Source organism: Phoenix dactylifera, chromosome 7 (genome assembly GCF_051530095.1).
Source record: "Phoenix dactylifera cultivar Ajwa chromosome 7, Ajwa_hap1_PhDact_Kaust_v1.1, whole genome shotgun sequence".
In the NCBI taxonomy this organism is placed as follows: Eukaryota; Viridiplantae; Streptophyta; class Magnoliopsida; order Arecales; family Arecaceae; genus Phoenix; species Phoenix dactylifera.
The window spans coordinates 24,351,012-24,369,963 of NC_143196.1; the positions used below are offsets into that span (position 1 = coordinate 24,351,012).

Here is an 18,952-nt window from a genome sequence, read left to right on the forward strand (position 1 = left end):
GATAATTGTTGTCATTTTGTGCTCACCTACTATAACTGTATTAGCTGTTCCAATGGACGTTTTCATTCTTTATCTTGTAAAAACTAGCTGTCACGAGAAAATTTGACATTTTGTGGGCTATGGAAATTGACCATGTTTCACTGTGCCTTACTCTAAAGGGCTATTCAAGTATATTTATTTTGTAACCTGTGTCATGGTGAAGAACAAGAGTAACACACACTTTTTGGATCTCTTAAGTATTTGCCAAACCATAAACTTCCATTCAAAATTACATACTGTGGAGACAGTTGTCAAGCGGTGTAGGTGATGGATCTAGCCAATTGCACAAGTGATAGACTTGGTAAAGTCAGTTTATCATTCTTTGACTTTGTTTATATTATTAGATTTTCATACTATTCAATGAATTAGCAATGTAATGTGCCTTAAGGCACATAATTTTTTTAAAACAATTTCAAGATGTACAATACTATAACACATTACAGGCAACGACAGACTCTGAGTTTTGGGAAGTGGACTTCAGAGCCTTTTGTGATAATTGTTGTCATTTTGTGCTCACCTACTATAACTGTATTAGCTGTTCCAATGGACGTTTTCATTCTTTATCTTGTAAAAACTAGCTGTCACGAGAAAATTTGACATTTTGTGGGCTATGGAAATTGACCATGTTTCACTGTGCCTTACTCTAAAGGGCTATTCAAGTATATTTATTTTGTAACCTGTGTCATGGTGAAGAACAAGAGTAACACACACTTTTTGGATCTCTTAAGTATTTGCCAAACCATAAACTTCCATTCAAAATTACATACTGTGGAGACAGTTGTCAAGCGGTGTAGGTGATGGATCTAGCCAATTGCACAAGTGATAGACTTGGTAAAGTCAGTTTATCATTCTTTGACTTTGTTTATATTATTAGATTTTCATACTATTCAATGAATTAGCAATGTAATGTGCCTTAAGGCACATAATTTTTTTAAAACAATTTCAAGATGTACAATACTATAACACATTACAGGCAACGGCAGACTCTGAGTTTTGGGAAGTGGACTTCAGAGCCTTTTGTGATAATTGTTGTCATTTTGTGCTCACCTACTATAACTGTATTAGCTGTTCCAATGGACGTTTTCATTCTTTATCTTGTAAAAACTAGCTGTCACGAGAAAATTTGACATTTTGTGGGCTATGGAAATTGACCATGTTTCACTGTGCCTTACTCTAAAGGGCTATTCAAGTATATTTATTTTGTAACCTGTGTCATGGTGAAGAACAAGAGTAACACACACTTTTTGGATCTCTTAAGTATTTGCCAAACCATAAACTTCCATTCAAAATTACATACTGTGGAGACAGTTGTCAAGCGGTGTAGGTGATGGATCTAGCCAATTGCACAAGTGATAGACTTGGTAAAGTCAGTTTATCATTCTTTGACTTTGTTTATCTTATTAGATTTTCATACTATTCAATGAATTAGCAATGTAATGTGCCTTAAGGCACATAAATTTTTTAAAGCAATTTCAAGATGTACAGTAGTTTATAACATTTATTTTGAACATGCAAGTAAAACTGAGAAGTTAAAGCATATATCATTACTCTTTTAGTTCAAGCTGCTAGAGATTGTTGAGCTTCCTCAATCGCCCATTTTGCTAGAGGCCGGGGTTTGGATTCAGAGTTTTGATTAAAAGGCCTACGGCGATTCCTTCTTTGACATATAAATTAGTGCTTTGCTACAATTTGATTTCCCTTTAGGTGTCATTATGATGTAACTTGCGTTATTATTGATGCCCATTTTGCTCAATCACCCATTTTGCTTCTTTCCAAAATGGAGACTGTTACCCTGGTCTGTTGATAAGTTAAAAAAATAAGTTGATATGATGCTTAAACAAAAGTGCATTTTAGGATTTATTGATGCCTTTGTATCTGTGAAGCCAGTCAACATCTTCAATATAGCGATGTCCTTATGGAGGGAATGGATTATCAGGAACGACATGTGCATAACTTGCATCATGGATGCAATCCAGTAGCATTGATAGGTGTCTTTTTTCCTTGTGGAGATTGATGATATGTTGATTGACTTTTTATGTATTTTCTGATTTCGATAATATGTCGATATCCAGAGGGTTTTAGACCTTAACTGATTTAGTGATTCGTGTTTACTATCTAATTATTTTAGATTTGAATCCAACCTGGTTATAACAGTATCTATTGGGAGGAACCATATTTGAATCCATTCTGATTAGGAGGCTCTTTAATGAGAAACCATAAAACTTGATGCCCGCAAAGTCTATCCTCGTCTGCAAGAATAACAATAGTGTTCATAAAAAAAAAATTCAATTTCAAGCCTGAGATTCACTTAATGTAAACTTATCAGTTGATGAAACTGAATAGCTTTTCAGGATTGACGAAAGAACAAAAGAATGCCCTCCACATCTTTGTGGACTCAAACTCCAGCAAGAATGCCATCAGTACCTTTTCCACACATTTCACATTTAAATGAAGAGGAGAAAGAATTCTCCTTCACTCAAACCTTTGTCAACTTAAAACTAACCTTTCAGAGACTTTTTCACCAGCGCGAAAGCAAACATTTATGTTACAAGTCTTCGTTGAATTATGTTACTAGTATTTGAGAGAACCGTCATCTCTAAACATACTGCATAACACTCAAACTAGCCTTATCATGAGATTTTCTAAGTTAAGCTTACATGCTATCCTTGTGATCTCCTGTATCAAGCATTTATTCATATATTACTGTAAATAAATTGCCAATAATGAATATGTCTTTGATTAGGATGCTCCGACTCCAAAGTCAATAGTGCCAAACTTCAATATTTTCTTCATGATCTTGTAATGCTCATAAGAAAATGTTATTAAATTGTTAATCTCTACCACATACCCTTTCTGCGAAACAAAAGTGAGAAAAGTGGCTCTTGTGTTTCTCATAAAAACTTTGCTGTGTTCCTCAAAAACCATATTACATCATTTGGATATCCTCGCTCTTGTGTTTCTCATAAAAACTTTGCCATGTTCCTCGAAAAGCATATTACATCATTTGGATATCATCCTTATTGCAGAAGCCAGGTACTCTTATGCTAGGGTATCAAACTATTAATACTACTCTGTTATTATTCATGATGTCGTAGATTTGTGACACATAAATGAAAAGGAACCAATTAAGATGAAATTGGAGAAGGCCACATAATGTCAATATGGATTTCTAGTTTTATAGACAACTGGAGAAGGTTAATTAGGGGATGCTTGTCACATACTTGATGGTTTATTTAAATCACTGATTCCGTATCTGCTTTTGTTATAGTTCTTAAGACAGGAATTAGGCAGTCCCCTTTATTTTCCTCTTCACTCTTGCAGTTGCAGAAATTGCATTTTAGTCCCAAAATGAAATCTTTATTGATAAGATCATTAAGAAACCCCATGGTATTATTTCTATTAGCATCAATAGAGGACTGAATGATTCTGTGTTAGATGTTAATGGGTGTTAGACTTTGAATAGTGCTTTTATTATTCATGATGCATGTATAAAAAAGAGCATCCTAGTGCATGAGGCTCCTGCTACTGCAGGGTCTAATAAATAAACTTAGTGTTGTATTGAATGCTGACTAAGAAAAGTTTGTAATCATGCGCTTAGGAGTTCTAGTTTTATAAAGAAGTTGAGAAGATGGATTAGGGTTGCTTATGTCCTACAATTTTCCTTTATGACCAAGATCAGGAGCTATTCATAGAGCCGGGGTGCCCCCGCCTAGGGAAGCAGATCTATCCTCTATTAAGGGATGTCGGTGAAGTAGTTGACCAGTTGTACGGTCTAAAGGAAGCAGACATCTGGAGAGACTGTTCGACATTAAGACATTAAGGGGTCCAAAAACGATGAAGAAAATCGGGTTCATTCCTATTTCCCCTTCTTTGACATCCATGTAATTAGGTGAGGCACTCTACCTATCGTAATTCCACCGTTCCGTGGGAAAGACTTCTCTTGCATTACAGGTCTGCTCATCTATCTCACTTATTGTATTGGAAGCAGTCAACGGTAAACAGCTCAGTCCACGGATCCGGTCTCGGCTAAACGATTAACAGATTAGGGTTGGTTACCAGTCTTCGATTAACATGGTAAAGGCATATCCTAAAAAAAATGGGAATGATTGTTGGACCATCAAAATGAGATTGCGATAATCAAAGTGCCATGAAACTCTCGTCTAATCCGGTTTTTCACGCAAGAACAAAACCTATTGAACTTAACTATCACTTCATTCGAGAAAAGGTTGAAGAAGGTGAGAACAATTGGCATAATAGATTGGAAACAAAACTTGGAAAAGGCCCATACTTTCTTTATTTGAGGGCCCGACTCATTAAACAGGAAAAAACACATAACACATGATTGCACAAACCATGCACTGGCCCAACAAGGCCTTAAACATGCGCTTTTCTTACCAGATAAGTTTATCACACGTGCAGGAGAATTCGATTATACGATATTTTAATTTTTTTTAAATTAATTTTCATTCAATTCCCTGACTCATTCTGATTCATTTTCCAAGGTTGTCCTTATTTCTTAATCTTCTTGTTTTTGGAGGTGAAGGTGCTCGGTAGTAAGGCGTCTTAACTTGTCAATAGGAACACTATAGCATTTGTAAATATCATGATGAGAACAACAGTCTGGCATTGATCAATTTGTAAATGCTTGGTTTTTATGTGTTGGCTTTTCTTCAACAAGAAGGTTGGTCTGTTTCTTTTTTTAATGATTGGATACCATTTTGAGACAAACAGTTCATTGATAAAACATGACCAAGTAGGAGCAAGGGTGACGGACAAGGACAAGGCTTTATTCATATTAGTCCAATTAGCTTTGTAGTATGGTGGAGAGGCTAGTGTCCTCTTACTTTGGCCAGCCGCTCATATGGACAAAATCAAATATCTGAAGAAAAGTTCAGTGGTTTGGAGAAGATCATATGCTTCCATGAGAGCAAGAATTCAATTAGAACAACTTTGTCAACTGTCTGGATTATTCCCTATTTTAATATTCTGATGGTGAGCTAATTATATTGAGGAGCTTTGAAGGTATTTCCCAATGGGTTCAAAGAATTTAAAGGAAAGGAACTTTGCAAACCATCAATTTTGGCCTTGTTTATCTAGTTTAATATTATGATAATGATAACTAATTATATTTAGGATGAGGAGCTTCTGAGGTTTTTCCTATGGGTTGAAGGAATTTAAAAGGAAGCAACTTCATGCACTCTTAGAATTGGCCTTCTTTGCCCTATTTTGATATTCTGATAGTTGTGGCTAATTATATCAATGAGCTTTTAATGTATTTCTTATGGGTTCAAAGAATTTAAAGAATTTGACCCACACAAAAATATATATGACAATTCGACATAAAAGGTCTTTTGGGCTCTATAATTTCTCTTATTTATTATTGTTCATTTATCTACTTAGTTATTATGTTGGCGTTGGAGGATAATTTGTGTTAGTGTTTCTAACAAGGACGACGGAATCGGTACCGGGCGCCGTTTCGGTTGTCCGATAGGACGAGTCGATACGGGCCAGCACCGTGCCAGGCCCGTATCGACACAGTGGAGGAGGCAGGAGAGAGAGAAAGAGAGAGAGAAGGGGAAGACGGAGGGAGGCCGGAGGAGGGCCGTCAAAGGTTGGTGACCCGGGAAGGAGGCAGAGAAAATCTCTGCGGCCGGAAAACAGGGCGAGTCTCCTATTTCGTTCGAAACAGGAGTCAGGCCCTTTTTTTATTTTGTGATTTTTAAGTGAAGTCGGTAAGCGATTTGCAAAATAAAAAAAGGGCCTGACTCCTATTTCGAACGAAACAGGAGACTCGCCTTGTTTTTTGGCATAAGAGCCTGGAGGAGCATCCTCCGCCCGACTTGCCGGCCGGCATACACTTTGCTCTCTCTTTCTTCCTCTCCCTCTCGCTCGCTCCCCCGCTCGTTCTCTATTTCTCTCTTTCCTTCTCCTTCTCTCCCTCTGCAACAGATTTCATTTATGTTGTCGGAATCGTGCCGGTCAAGCCGCCGAGACGATTGAGAACGGCTGTAACCATTCGGCTCAGGATGGTTTCGCCAACCCTGTCAAGGTCCGTTGAGTCGGTTGGAACCGACCGGTTTAGCCTGTACCGTACCGGTACTAGCTTCCACCGGTACGGTACAACCAGGGAATTCGGTTTCGGAACCGAACGGTTCCTTGCCCGTACTTGTGCGAACCGGTGCAGTTCGCATCGGTACAAGCCTGGTAGCGGTGCGAACTGCACCGGTACTTGCGGGGAAGAGAGGAGAAGAGAGGGGAAGAAGATTTCTCTTGCGCTATCGGGCCTGTTTCTTCCTCTCGAGCACCTCGCGGGGAAGAAGATCTCCCTTGCTCGCGGGAGAAGGGGGAAAGAGAGGAGAAGAGAGAAGGAGAGAGGGGAAGAAGAGAGGAGAAGCTCGGAAAGAAGAAAAGAAGAAAAAAAAAGAAAAAATAGAGAGAGGCCGCGGGGAGCGCACCCGCGCGTGGGGGGGCGGGTGCGGCGCGTTCCCGCATGCATTCCACGCGGTGGAATTGCCAGCCCACGTGGGCTTTTAATGCTAAATGCCACTCTGTAGCTTAACGCAGATGCGCGCACGTCTGTGCGGTTTTTTTTTCTTTTTCTTGAACTGGTTCGGTACCAGAACGTTCCGGTACCGAACTCCACTGGTACATCAGTTTTGTTGGTTCCGTATACCTTGAACCCTGGTTTCTAAGTTATGGGACCTATGTTTGGGTACCTATGGTTAATGGAAGCTTGAAATGAGAGAAAAATTTGGGTGGATGGCAAGACAGGCCCAATTTTAAAAGAATCTTTTAAGTTAAATATTTTTAGTTTGAAGAGGCTCTAATTCATGCAATTTCTTTTAATTAGCATGTCCAAATGCAATGTGGGTGTCCCTGATTATGTCCTTAATTTTATTACCATGTAAAGCTTTTGAAGTTAGAGGTGTAGATTAGTAGTGTCCTTGATAATGTGGTAACTTAATTATGGAAAGCAATGGAGTAGAAGTGGTAGTATTCGCTGTAGTGAGTACCTTGAGATTGAAGTTTTTAGTCTTGAATCTTGATACTGTATTTGTTAAAGTATGCTCACCTTCTGCATTCATGGTCTCACAAAGTTTGACTAATTGTGCTTGACAAATCGACATATAACGACATGGACTTTTGACTTCATAAACTGTCCAATCCAGCCTATATTTTAGTCCATGCATAAGCAATTAGATTGCCAAAAGCACTTACATAAGCATGTTGTTGTAGTTATTGGAATTGGTACATCTAGTAGATATTGGGATTGGTAATATGCAGTGACATAGCCCTGCATTCTTATTCTAGCTTTGAGACATAATATGAAAATGTGTCCTCATTTTGAATGGAGGGATGCTTAACAAATCCACACATAACAACACGCTCCCTGGTATCCTATTAATGACATGCAACTGTAATATAAATCACGGCATTTTTGGCTCATTTGAGGCACGTGTTCTAGTTAGTGGGTGTAGCATGTGTTGTCAAAGGTAGGGCTATCAAATGAACGAGCTTTTTGCCAGCAGCTTATGTTTGGCTCGAAATTTGGATCAATATTAGCTCGCTCGATAATTATCTAAGACGAATGTGAGCCAAGATTTTGAGTTCGAAAAATAAACAAGCTGAACATGAGCTAGGCCTATCTTCCTCGCTCATGTTCAGCTCGATAGAGCTCAAATATAAATAAAAATGAGTAAATAATATTATATTGTTGAAAAACAATTCAATATATAACATTATATACCTAGTGTTGAGAGGTAGTATGTAGGATTTTGACTTATTTTGAGATACTTTTAATTTTAGTGTACTTTCATAAGTACACTCCCCATATCAGGAGGTGCACTTGGTTTGATTCTCTACTTAAAATGAACTTATTAATTTATATTTTGAAAATGAAGGGAATATTCATATCGCTGAGTAGTATGGATTATGGAGTTGTATACCTCTTCTAAAAGTGGCCTTGAGATTTATATTGTTTAACTAAGAGTGGGGTTTTAACTTTGTTGCTGTTGGATCAAGATTTGATCTAATGGCTCATAAAAAAAGGAAATCCAATTCTTGTTGCCCTTGTCCTCCACCCGTTTTTTCATCTCCATGGCGGCAATGAAAACCCACCTCCACGCGTTTCTTCTCCCTCAACCTGCCTATGCCTCATCTACCCTTCCTTTTCTTTCTATTAGGACTGTGAGTAGCAAAGCTTGGAAAAGAGGCATGTTCTTTCATCACAACAAAATATGATCCTCCAAGTAGACATCTTCTTAAAGATTACAATTGTGGATGGAGGACTCGAAAGAGGAACACTTAGAAGACAATGTAGATAAGAGGATAGTGATTGAAATCCAAGTTCTTTTTTACTTCTCTATGTAAGTTTGTTTCTTATTCATCCATCCTTCTCAAGCCAACAAGCAGAGCTCGAACTGGATTGGAATTTGAATGAGCCAAGCTCGTGCTGGCTGTTCCCAGCTTGACTTGAGCTCAAGCCAAGCTCAAGCTGACCATGTAGGATGACCGGCTGAGCTAAAGCACACCCCAGCACCCTCATGTTTGGTTTGTTTACACATTTTGTCAAATGTAGTATTACATTGCCCATTAACTAGTACTATTATTTGAATATATAACGTCAGCAGCTACTGGGCTCTTTCCCTCTCCTCTCCCTCTCTCCCTTTCTGGTACATACCATTAAAAAAACGTGTAAGAGGATTTTCATCCGAGGATATGTAAGAACGTGGAATATGATCCCTGCATGGTAATAATAGAAGGTGAAATGACTGGTATTAGTGTTACTAATTGCATGTGATTTTTTCATGGCTTCATATTTTTGTGACTATTTGGTAATTACAAGCTCAAAATCTATTGAATCACTGGATGTTTGAAATCGATAACTTCAGTTAGGGGAGTGTTACTATGTCTTCCAAACTTTATTATTTTAAACATCAATCTGTAGTCACTCCTGGAAATATTTCTCTTAAACTATTATCCCACTTGATTTATTGCAGGGCAGGGCTCTTTATGATATATCAAAGGCTTTCAATATAGCAACCTCAAGGTTGGAGAAGCTTGGATATGGTATATGATCATAAAACCTATATACTTGTCCTGATACTCATTGAATAACTTGGGATCGTATTTCGTTATTCCATTTGTTGATTATATTAATTTTGTATCAATTTCATTTCCCCATCAAGTACCTGGTTGTACTAATGTGAATTTACATTCATAGCCCACTCGAAATGAAATTTAGATGCTAATAGCATTCTGACTAGTCTGTACATGCAAGACCATTTGAGGGCGGCTTATGACAGCATAGTTGACCAAAGGAAGGGTTTAGAAATAGTTTGAGTGAAGAAATCACCCTGCTATTTTGTTACAGAAAACAGGGTGGGAACATTTTTTTGACAATTATTGAAAGGTGAAGAAATTTCTACTTTAGGGTTTTAGAGGAGGTATTTTCGAAAGAACAATTTGCTAAATGCAGTCTACTGTTGGGGATTCTCCTTGATAGTCTTATAAAAGAAATTCAGGTCACAAAATGCTGAAAATAAGAGGAATGATAAGGTTTACAAAAGTGAAATATACATAGCACTCATGAGATGAGGAATAATAGAGGTGAATGTTTGTTTTAATGTGTGTGATAGAGAGAGAGGACTAGGCCAAAGAAGCTCCTTTATAATTTCTTTTATGACTTGTTTTCAAGTAAGCTAGGACTCTTCAAATATATTATTGGCAATCTAAATTTTAGTACTTGTGTTATTATATGATTTTTAACATCTTTAATGCTTCACAGGCAAAAGGTAAATGTTTTTGAAGGTTTAGAAGGTTCATTAACTATGAACTTACAAAACGAGTAAGCTTTTAGAATAAGAACAAATGGTTTTATTTAGTTATGGATTGTAACTATTCGAATAGGCTTTTTTTGCTAATGTGTTTAAGATGTGTAGATCATGCTAAGTATCATGAGTTTTGATTAACATCCCCTAATTTACAAATCATCATCTTGTTATTGGAAATCTTCTGCATTTGTTAAACACTAAATGCATAGTCAAAAAAATCTTTGAAACATTTATTTTTGATTTAGATGTTAATGTTCATGATTAGTGATGTGGATTCACAATTTGGATTATAATGTATCTTACATTGATTATTTTTGGGCAACAATCTAGTTGATACGATTGTAATGTACCTCCACTCTATGCATATCAATTTGTGCACAATGAGGGATGTGTATTGGTCACTTCTCTTATTGGATTAGACAACAGAGATCACACTAAATAGACCTTTTCTCTATTAGTCAAATTACTAGGCTTGACTCCATTTAGACAACATACTAATAAATTTAAAACAAGAACATGTGTAATCTCTATCCAATCAGGATGCTATATATGATGATTAGTGATATGATTTTTCTTGTAATTGCTTACCACCTATTTTACATAGACAAGATAGGGGCCCAAATTTGGCCAATTAGATTTTAACAAGATAGGACGAACCATATCGAACCACCTAGTTCGGCCCGTACCAAGTTGACCCGGTGGGAAACCGAGTCGGTTCGTCCATTAAATTCAGTTCCGACACCGTACCGGCTAGAATGGATTCCGAACTGATTGAAACTAGTAGGAAAAGGCCTGAACTGGATCGAACCAGTCGGTTTTGTTTGAACTCCGTGCGAATCGGCCGAAATCGTTCGAAATTGGCTGGTTTCGTTTGAACTCAGTGCGAACCGGTCCGGTTCGGTTTGAACTTGGTGCGAACTGGGCTGGTTCTATTAGAACTCGGTGCGAACCGGATCTAGGCCTCCTTCCCCTTTTCTTCTTTTGTCAAAAGGTTCCAATACCTTCTCTGCTTCATTTAGAGTCTTAAGGCCTAATCGGTTTTTCCTTCCCCTCAATTTGCAAAATCACACCAAGTTAACATGATTGATGGAAGATCCAAGCCTAAATAAGTTGTGCTTTCTCTCTCCTATCTCATTTTCTCTATTTTTTGGCTTAAAAAATAGCTCAAAATTTATAAAATAAGAGAAGATCGCGCCAAAATTTTTAATTTAGGCTTGATTTTATAATATTTCATGCATCCTTCTACCTGATTAGCCATAGCCATAGGGAAGCCGGTTACCACATGACTTCTTGTCCGAAATATTCTTTTAGAGATATAATCGAGTGATGCTTAAACGAGGCCACTACGCTATCCGGTCGACTCGATCAGGAGGACGACATACATCCTCCCAACATAGCCAGACAAAGAGGGGTATAAAGGATAAGTATGCAGCGAGTGGCACGAAGGGTAAGCAGATAGCGAGTGGCACGAAGGGTAAGAAGACAGCTATCCAGCACATTAAAAAAGAAAAACAAAAAGCACCTGCAACCCTAATAAAGAGTGAAGGAGCCGGTTCTCTCAGATTGAGAGACTAGGAGCAACAATTCTGGTGATCATGGATTTGCTGGTTAGGGAAGGTGTAGAGGACATGAGACTACCATTTATGAGACAACCGCAGGGTGGTCTTCAATTTATTGGTGAGTCTCAGTTTATGCATGCTACATAGGATAGAGACCATGGTGCATGATCTGGTGGAGCCTGCAAGGATACGATTGCATATAAAAAATGGGCTCTTCGAGATCATTCAGAAAGATATGATGCAGCTACAGATGACCTTGCATGTAGAGTAAGATCCATAAACGTATCAGGTTCTGAGTCATATACTGGATCCTATTATCCACAACCAGAGAGCTTATGATCTATACGAGTACGGATATGATATGGTGCGTTGGTGCGTCTGAGGCATCTTACGGTGGCTACTATCCTATGCAGCTCGGAGCATTTTACGGATTAGATTTTGCTTCCGACTTATTCGGATGGGCTCCTTCACAGTCGTTTTATCAGCCAGAGGACATATCTCAGAGCCAGAGCTTTAGTAAGAGATCCGAGAGTGCTTATAACTCGGAACGCGTTTGTTATAAGATGAATATACAAGACTACAACACCGCTTGGTTAGAGGGATAGCTGATGTTCCTCTTGACTATGCTAATAATTCAGATATCTATGAGAGGCATCGCCATTCGACTAGATTTTTGATATCAGTATGTATGTTGTACTTTAAATATATATAATTGATTATATTATTTTATATTTTTTATGTCACTACTTGATTTGAGGATATTTCATGTTGCTTATTGTAGCATGTAATATCTCACTAATCATTTTATGTTTTATATAATTTTAAAACAACAAGATGCATTATTAGGTTAAACTATGATCATAGAAACATTAAAAAATATCAAAATATATATAAAAATATCAAAAAAATTAAATTAGCCTTACAATTATTGAAAAGGTTGAAAAAAATTGATTACCAATTAATTGAACTTGAAAAACTAAAAAAAAAATTGGGCGAGCCAGTATGGAATCGACATGCCCAAGCATACCGTGTGCCAGTATGGTACCGAACTGGTACTGTACAGACCTGTCTACTGACTGGTACGGATCTTGGTACTGGTTTGGCGGATCTTGAATTTTAATGTATGTAATTTTGGTTGAAAGAGGCCATGCATCAATTGTAAATTGTCTTTCAAGGGTTAGTCATATCGGCCCATACTATCCCGTGCCGACCATACAGAGTCATATTGTTATGGTACAAGTATGGTGTTGAGGTTCAGTTCGGTATATGAGCCAAACGATTTTGTATCAGTTCAAGCCAAGCAAAACTGAGCAAAACCGCTTGGTACTGACTCATACCGCCCAGTTTCAGGTAGTACCATGGTTGGGAGTGAGAAAAAATGTTAGAAGTCTATTTCATCATGGGGTGCGTACAATACCATATTGATTGTATTATACCGAATTGGTAACATATCATTACACTTCGATATCGGTTTTGCGGACCTTTGTCTTTCATCAGATTGTACGACTTGTATCATTCTGGATGGGCCCTTTGTCCCACAAGGCTACAACTTCATATCCCAGCTTGACTCCACAAGGCTACACTATGTTTCTTTCTAGATCCTCCCTTCTCCACTCCTTACTATACCTTTTTTCTTATACTAAGCATGGTTTGTAGTACTGGTTTTGGTACCCATACGATACTAACAGTATAATGTCATTACTATGGTTCTTGGTACCAAATCTCAGTTCAAGGGGCATGCTAAGTATCAGTTAACTATCGGTATGTGTCGGTACATCCTGTGCAGACTTGTATAGTCTGGTATTGCAAACCATGAATTACTAAGCTTTCTTTTTACAAAATTAATTTTATATTTTCTACAAAACCGCTTTAAACTGTCATGATGCATTTTAACATGCATTGCATGCGCTTGCAGGCTTGTGTGCATGAATGCATGACTTGTAACCAACTGGACCTTGGCTCAACTATTTGACATCGCCTTTATGCATCGCCGTGCACCAGGAATTCCTATTTGGGGCTATCATATTTAGGCTTTTTTCAAATTTTCTTTAACAACTTTCATTTTTCTCTTGTTTAGTCTTTCAAGAAAGATTAAAATACCCTTATTCTAAGATTTTTTTCATAGTTTGATGTGCTCTTTGTGAGACTAGTATCCATGTAACATGAGCCCTCCAACTTTTCCATCTAGGTTTGGATCAGGTTTTGATCAACATTAAAAGCTCTAGAATCATTATTTGCGTAGATAATAGAGAAAATTCATCTAAAAATGGGTGAAAATTATCTAAAAGGTATCAAGGTGAGTCAAATCTTCTAAAGGCTAGGTTTGGGTTCAGGAATGTTTAGGAGCTTGCATTGCCATTAAGTAGGGTAGAAGTTTATCATGTTATGACGACTTGGGGGTGTCTTCACTAAGACATCACAAAAAAGGCTAGTTAATCATATCAATTGGGGTCCTTGGGCTTTCTTAAGTACCCAAGACTTCCCCAATACACCCACCCGCCAACACACACACACACATACACCCCTGATATGGGACCAAACAATGATTGTGTGTGTCTTTGCAACAACATATCAAAATGATCTATTGCAAGCAAATCTGGTTGGTCCATATTCCAGGTCTGAGAGTCGCCTCCAGCCAGTTAATCATATTCTTTTTGAGCCTGTTTGTCCTTTTCTTGTTCCATCGCAATGCTGACCAGCCACCATCTTTACCTTTAAACTCGTCTAAAAACCCTAATTTTAGGGCTGCCACAGAATCCTTGTTGTTGACAGTTCAGTACAAAGGTATCTTTTTAAGAAATACGGTGAGGACACCACGTCCAAGGCTTGAACCTTGGACATCTCCCAAGAAAAGAGGGGTGCAACTAGCTAAGGTAAGTCTAGCTGGCCACCACAAAAAGGATCTCAACATGCTTCTGAAATTGCTGATTGTGGAAATTTAGGACATTATGCATCTTAACTTAGGTTGTCCTAGGTCATTTGTGATGAAGTATGTCAGAAATGGTGGATTACAAAAATGAGGATGCATAATAATACCATAGGATATTGAGATATATTAGACGCATTAGGTATTTTTTGTCGTTGTATTACAAATCCTTTTGGATTGCTGGTCACACATACCTTTTTGTGCTTCTTGGTTTTATGTTTCTTTCTCATGTTTTAGGGTGTATTGTAGGATTTGGTGTGCATGAGGTAATCATGGTATAAGATTTGTTTCTTATTTTGTAGACTTAAGATATATTCAATTCTCTTTGTATTTCTAACAAAGAGTGTTAGATAATAACTGAAAGTGGTCTGCTAGGCATGAGATTTCTAACAAATTCCTTTTGGATGGACATAGTGCCACCTGCCAAGTAATAAAAAGAAGCTTGTATCCTTGCGGTTAGGGCATCATGGTCTTTTATCGGGTACATGTTGCTGTCAATGTGGAAGATGTTGCGCTTTCATACTAACTATTTTGGATTTCTAATTCCTTTTGGACCTAAGCATCATTATGTATTGCTGAGTCATGGAGGGTTTGTGTCACGCCCCTGCCTCTGCGAGGCACGTGAGGCACCTAGTGCCCACATGGGGGCCACATGAGGGGGGAACACGGGGCTCCCTTGCCAGATATTGTCCGGTTCTGGGGCTTCACGCAAGCGTCCTTCACCCCTCCTCGGTTTTGTTTTCCACCCAAAACGCGTCTGCAGGATTAGGAGACACCCACCTCATATGCCCAGGCTCTGGAACGAGTCTTTCCGATGTGGGACTATTGGGCTTCACACCCTTCCCACCATCGGACAAGAGCTGTCCTCGGCTCTGATACCAAATATCACGCCCCCGCCTCCGCGGGGCACGTGAGGCACCCAGTGCCCATGTGGGAGCCATATGAGGGGGGACCGCGGGGCTCCCCTGCCAGATATTGTCCGGTTCCGGGGCTTCACGCAAGCGTCCTTCACCCCTCTCCGGTTTTGTTTTCCACCCAAAATGCGTCTGCAGGATTAGAAGACACCCGCCTTATATGCCCAGGCTCTGGAGTCTTGTCCGATGGTGGGAAGGAAGGGTGTGAGGCCCAATAGTCCCACATCGGAAAGACTCGTTCTAGAGCCTGGGCATATGAGGTGGGTGTCTCCTAATCCTGCAGATGCGTTTTGGATGGAAAACAAAATCGGGGAGGGGTGAAGTACGCTTGCGTGAAGCCCCGAAATCGGACAATATCTGGCAGGGGAGCCCCGTGTTCCCCCCTCATGTGGCCCCCACGTGGGCACTAGGTGCCTCACATGCCTCGCAGAGGCGGGGGCGTGACAGTTTGTTGCAAGAATACAAGCTTGTAGGGCCTATCATGGGCATGAGAGAAAAGTTTTTATGTGAACTAAAATATTACTACACTTATAAAGTGATGGGCATACTCTTTCACCCTATTCATACAAATGGAAGAGCCAAAAGTAGGGCTGTTAATGGTTCAGATAAAATGCGATCGATATCTGTATAAGACTTGGTGCAACAATAAGGTTGTTCCATTGTGACAGAGGTCATGGGTTCGAAATACGGAAATAACCTTTTTGCACATGGGTAAGGCTGCATACATTTGATCCTCTCCAAACCCCACAATGGTGAGAGCCTTATGCACTAGGCCGTTATTTTTATTCGTTTCCTTATTTGGTATAAATCAGATTTTGGATAAAAAATTTGGTGTCCAATCAGGTCTGGATCTGGACTTAGTTATCTACTTATAAATCTTACTAGATTCGGATCCGAATCTAGATTCAGATTTTATAGATTTTTAGATCCAAATCTACATATCCCCTAGAAAGACCTCGAAATAAACCTAGAATCAAACCAGTGACCTTTAATCCGGAACAATGTTGAGTTTTATTTTATATAAGTAGTTTATTTTACTTATTCAAAATCTATTCACGTCGTTAAATAGTCATGTGATGTATATTGTGATATTCTTATTTTAATCATTAATTTTACAAAAAAATAAATCTTCTTCTCCTTGATAAAAATTGAAAAACAATATATTTTATTTTATTCTTTATTATATTTTCAGGACTTTATTGTTAACATAATGAAAAATATTAATAACTTCTATGTATTCCTACATTTATATAATTTTTCTTACAAGGTCTACAAATAATAAATAATTCATGATTATTTTTTATTTATGCTTCAATCAAAAAGACATAGCGGTATTTGATGTAGAAAATTTTTAATATTTTTATATTGTATATTTTTATTTTAAATAATTTTTTATTTTTAATATTTAATATAGCTAGTTGAACCAGTTATTGAGACCCTTGACTAGGTCTATCTCAGATATATTTTGTTCACATCCTTTATGATTATATAATTAATGTTAGTTTTCACTACTGAATTTTTCTAAATATCAGATTTATATCTGAATACTGACTTATATATGTACTTGTTCAGAACACAAATGGATGTGCTTCATATTAGATTGGTATCTGTATTCATTTAGAACAATTGTGGATACTAATTTGGTATCTATTTAATATCATATCCATATTTGAGACCCTTGACTAGGTCCATCTCTGTGCAAGTTGAATAACTATGTATTAGACCCTTAATAATTTATTTGCTACGTTCAATTTGGATTGTGAATTTTGTTCACATCCTTTATGATTATGTAATTAATGTTAGTTTTCATTACTGAATATTTCTAAATGTCAGATTTATGTCTGAATACTGACTTATACGTGTACTTGTTTAGAAAAAACATATGGGCACAACTAATATCTGACTTGTAACATATTTGTTCAGAACACATATGGATGTGCTTCATATTAGATTGGTATCTGTATCCATTTAGAACAATTGTGGATACTAATTTTGGTATCTATTTAATATCATATCCATATTTGTATTTGTTGAAAAAATATAGACATACTAGCATCCGATCTATTCTCAGCCCTAGCTAAAGAATATTTGACATTTTAACTGATTTATAATGTATATTCCAAAAAGCAAATTGGTCGATCGTTAGTGCATTGATTAAAGTACTAAAATAACAAGTTGGCTTTTCCTTTCCATTTGATGACAAAGGGTGTATACCATTTACCGTTGCTCAAAAACTCTAAAGGGGTATCAGAAAGATTTACAGATAGCAGTTAAATGACAAATATACCATTTTTCTGTATTTCCATGAAACTGAAAGGAAAGAGGGTTGTTTGATTCGTAATTGTGTGGATTCATCGATGACCATGTAATGTACTTCCCTATGAGTAAAATAAACTATTAAAGTAATTTCCAACTATGTTTTCTATCAGCAATACCTTTATATTTTTAAAATCATGCATGTGTGATATATACATGTAATGTACATGTTTCTCCTTCCTGTAAGGAATGGAAAACTTATTTTATTATTTGCTTTGCAAATTCATTATTTCAACATACTTATATGTTATTTCTGTTGCAACAGATGCAGAGAATAAAGACACCAGCTCTGAGTCCAAGACTGCAGAGGAGACCAATGACATCAAGGAATTAAAATGAGTTGGCCATATTCTTGCATCATTGCAATGAGAGCTAACTCGGTCATGGTTTTCAATAAAACCATTCTCTTGATGACATGCATTACATTTTACATGTGGTAGAGACAAATAATAAATTTTTTTTTCTTATGTAAATAAAATGAAAAATTCTACCTCTTCACAATCTTTTCCAGACTTGAGTGAAAAGAGTCTGTTGGAAAAATACTACCAACATTGACATGTACAAGAGCCTTAGTTTATATGCTGTCATGAATTTTCCCTAACCAAGTTCTTCAAAGAGCCCTTACTAAGATGACATATGACTAGAAAATAGAAATGGACATCTTATATAAATATTTGATGTTGTCAAATTAGAAAGTCAAGTTACTTGGCTGAAGTGGAAGTCAAGGGACTAGATTTTCAGTGGAAACGGAATATATTTAGCCTTCTGAATATTAATATTTCGTTGTGATAGTGTAGGATCACATAGTGTATCTTGTGGACTGAATAAATGTGACAACACATATATAAACTATTCTTTAGTTTTGATATGTTTTTGGCTGTACTTGTCCAAAACCATCAAAACAGCCAAAGTGTTTAAGCATAGGACGGAAAAAAATGTGGTCAGAACTGATTTTAATTTTTGGTTGCGTTGCCCTTTGAGTCTCTGCCAGATGAGTGCATGACCTCTTCAAAATGAGTAAAATGTTCTTAAATATGTAAATATCCAAATTACAAATTCAATGGGTAATTTGTCATATGAAGTAAAATGAGTCACTATGGGTGGTTACAAGGAATTGGTGGAGCTCTCAATGGATGGCCAATACCTTATGGCTCAATGTGCCACCAAAGTTTGCGGAGGAAATGTCATAAGGTAATTCAAGCACAGGAATTTAAATTTTCATGTCCTGTATTTCATGAATTAACACAAGACAGAGAAACATAAACAGCATCCATATGGCACCTGTGGCTTGCATCATTCATGCTAGAGCAGCTGTCCAATCTTCGCTCCTTCTATGGCTCTACTCAGAATTCGAAATTAGAGTAC

General features: G+C 37.6%; 1 pseudogene across 1 annotated transcript in view; it reads left to right on the top strand.

Moving 5' to 3' along the window:
- LOC103697783 (mediator of RNA polymerase II transcription subunit 6-like) overlaps nucleotides 1–17,956 on the top strand; it is a 19,115-nt pseudogene extending 1,159 nt beyond the window's left edge. The window contains exons 3-4 of the transcript XR_016395836.1: nucleotides 9,039–9,108; nucleotides 17,853–17,956. The product of XR_016395836.1 is annotated as a mediator of RNA polymerase II transcription subunit 6-like (transcript). The remainder of the gene's footprint in view (nucleotides 1–9,038; nucleotides 9,109–17,852) is intronic.
- The last annotated feature ends 996 nt before the right edge of the window (nucleotides 17,957–18,952 follow it).